This window comes from Tupaia chinensis, unplaced genomic scaffold (genome assembly GCF_000334495.1).
Source record: "Tupaia chinensis unplaced genomic scaffold, TupChi_1.0 Scaffold000104_1, whole genome shotgun sequence".
NCBI lineage: Eukaryota > Metazoa > Chordata > Mammalia > Scandentia > Tupaiidae > Tupaia > Tupaia belangeri.
The window spans coordinates 1,758,174-1,760,962 of record NW_006159568.1 but is presented as its reverse complement, the minus strand read 5'-3'; the positions used below and the strand labels follow the sequence as shown (position 1 = coordinate 1,760,962).

General features: G+C 49.3%; 1 pseudogene; it reads left to right on the top strand.

Annotated features, from left to right (window-relative positions):
• Positions 1-366: 366 nt before the first annotated feature.
• LOC106734387 (glycine cleavage system H protein, mitochondrial-like) overlaps positions 367-2,789 on the top strand; it is an 80,565-nt pseudogene continuing 78,142 nt past the window's right edge.

The window sequence follows — 2,789 nt, the reverse complement described above, 5'->3', positions numbered from 1 at the left end:
CATGTTTTACTTACACCCAGTGATGAGTGTTCAGGCTGTTTTCTCCTGTTGGCTGCTGTGAAGACTGCAGCTAGAAAATGGGTGTACAGATATCTTTTTGAGACCCAGCTTTGGATTCTTTTGGGTATATGCCCAGAAGTGGAATTGCTGGTTTCTATAATAACTCTGTTGAGTTTTTGGAGGAGCTACCGTACTGTTTTCCTCAGAGTCCACACCATTTTACATTCCCACCAGCAGTGTCCAAGGCTCCTGCGTCTCCACATCCTCACCTGTACTCGTCATTTTCTGTTTTGTTGATGGTAGCCATCCGATTGGGTGTGAGGTTTCATGCATACATTTTCCAAAAGATAAAACCACCTCACCCCGATGGCTGATCTGAACCTCATCCTCAGGGCCTTCGGGCTTTCAGAAAACAAACAGGAGAATGTCCAAGCCTGGGTGCAGCACACAGTAGGTCTGCAGGAGTCGCTGCCCTTCCACTGCCCTTTCCTTTCTTCTTTCCCTCACAGCCTGAAGGCAGAAGAGGCCTTAACCATGACAAGTAGCGGAAGAAAACCCCTTTTGTCAAGAATCAGAGGGTTAAACTCCAAGGATTGGACAGTCTCTCTCACTTGGGGAGATCTGGCCTGGAGGGGGTGATACCAAACTGGTATCAGCGAAGGTAGAGAAAGAAATGGCCTTAGAGGAGAAGGCCACACCTGAGCACAGGTCTGGGGTGGGGAAGTTTGAGCTAGCTGTATGTCATGGAGAAAGAAGAGGGATTTTCTTCCTGTTAGTTCTACAAGGAGGTTGGGAATTTTAATGGCTCAGAGCTTAGTCCACCTGCCCCACCCCATCAGCCAACTTGAGTCTTGTGGCTCCTTCTCCAGTCTTACAAACTGACTCCTCCTTCCTGAAATGCTTTTCTTGGCCCCTTCCTTATAATCTGCCCCCTCCTTCCTGAAATGCTTTTCTTGGCCCCTTGACACCTGCCTCTTTTGATTTTCCTCCCCTTCTCAGGCTGTTCCTCCTTGTCTTCTCTGATTCTTCTTCCAGCCCCTGAAGTGTTTCTAAGGGAGAGGCCTTGACAGCTTTTTGCCTGTAATGTCCTTGTGCAAACTTGCTATCACGCTCCCAGGGAAGGGGCTGTCAGCGGTCGCAGTGGTGATCAGCCTGTGAATGTGGTCTTGATTGCTGGCGCCCGGAGAGGAGTCCTCCTCTGCCCTCTGACCTTTCTCGCCCTCGATAAAGCAGCAACTGCTCCTTTCAGCTAAGCTGAATTGATTCACACTCCCAAAGGCTCCCCAGCATCCCATTAAGGGGACAGTGCCTGGTGGTATCAGGCAAAGGTGTCACGGATCCTTCTTGCATCTGGTCTTAGGATGCAGACAATGAGTCCACCTGGCTCCTGCACGAAAAGAGAAGAGACAGATTTGGGAAGAGGTGGTTAGCGTCACTGTGCAAGGAGTGGGAGAGAGATGCGTCTTGTTGCTATGGGAGCTCGGAGGAGGAAGACACCCATCCGGCTTCAAGACGAGGCTTCCAGGAGACGCGACAACCTGGCTTCCTAAAGAATGCACCAAAGGCAATGTGCTGTCTGAGTCATCAGAGATACCAACAAGTGCTTTAGGTCTTGGGAGAGTATTGTCTTTTTTCCACTTGGGAATGAAAGTGGCATCACAAAGTTTTCCTGGATGGAGCAGAGTTGGAGCCACACTTTGGCACGATGGAAGCAGAGATGAGGCAGAGACAGAGGACTAGGGAAGAGAGAGCACAGTCCTGGGGGGCAGGAAGGTGTGCAGTATGTCCAGGGAACGGCAGATGATTCAGGGTGGCTGGAGCCTGTGGGTGATGGGGAGTCACAGAAAGTTCTTGGGGAGTGAGGTGATGGGATCGGAAGTGTGCAGTGATTGGCAAGTTGCTCTTCAGGGAATGTTGGGACTACCGTTTGCTTAAAGTATCGGGCTTGGAGAAAGTGAAATCCAATCTGTGGGACTCATTAGCAGTGATTTCTGGGCTAGCGATGCGGGAGGGCAGTGGTTGCTTGAGGCATCAGTGCACAGCTCCTGCTTAGCTGATCCTCAATCTTTCTAAAGATGCCATTTTAACCTGGTTTCCTGGGGCTCGTACAACTGAATATTTGATGATTTAAGAATTGAATTGGAAGGTCTCAAACAAGATTGAAAAAGCTATTATTTCGAACTTCCAGTTGGCTCGATGTTATCCTATGTCTGGCGACTGAAGAGGCTGGGAAAGACATGGATGAAGGAGCAGGTTGGTTTGTTCAACACGAAAGGAAGGCCTGGGGTTGGGTGCTGCATGTGTTGAGGCTGAGGCTCACAGTGGCTGAGACTCACAGCAGACTGTGGTTTTCATGAATTTGAACTTTCTGACATACGGGAGTGTATTGGCAGGTGTTCCTCTAATCATAAGAGATGCGATCCCAACTTAAATTGGCTCAAGTCAAAGGGCTATTAATTGGCTCACAGTAAGTGGAAAGTCCAGGGATTCTTTGGTTCTGACAACAAGCACAGTTGAATCTTGGTGTTCAATGATGTTCAGTGATGTTAGGAAGAGTCTGTCTGTCTCCCACGTCTTAGTTCTGCTAGTCTCTGTTTGGCTTCATTTTGCTCCATGCCGGCTCACTTTAGTATCTCCAGTGGGAAGAGGCTTGTTTCTGCCAACAACAAAGTCCTGAAAACTCTGACTGGCCTGGATTGGGTGTGAATGAAAGTAGCCCAGCCCTGGGGACAGGGGAGGACAGCCATTGTGATTGGCAGGTTCACCCTGACCATGTGGAAGAGGGAAAG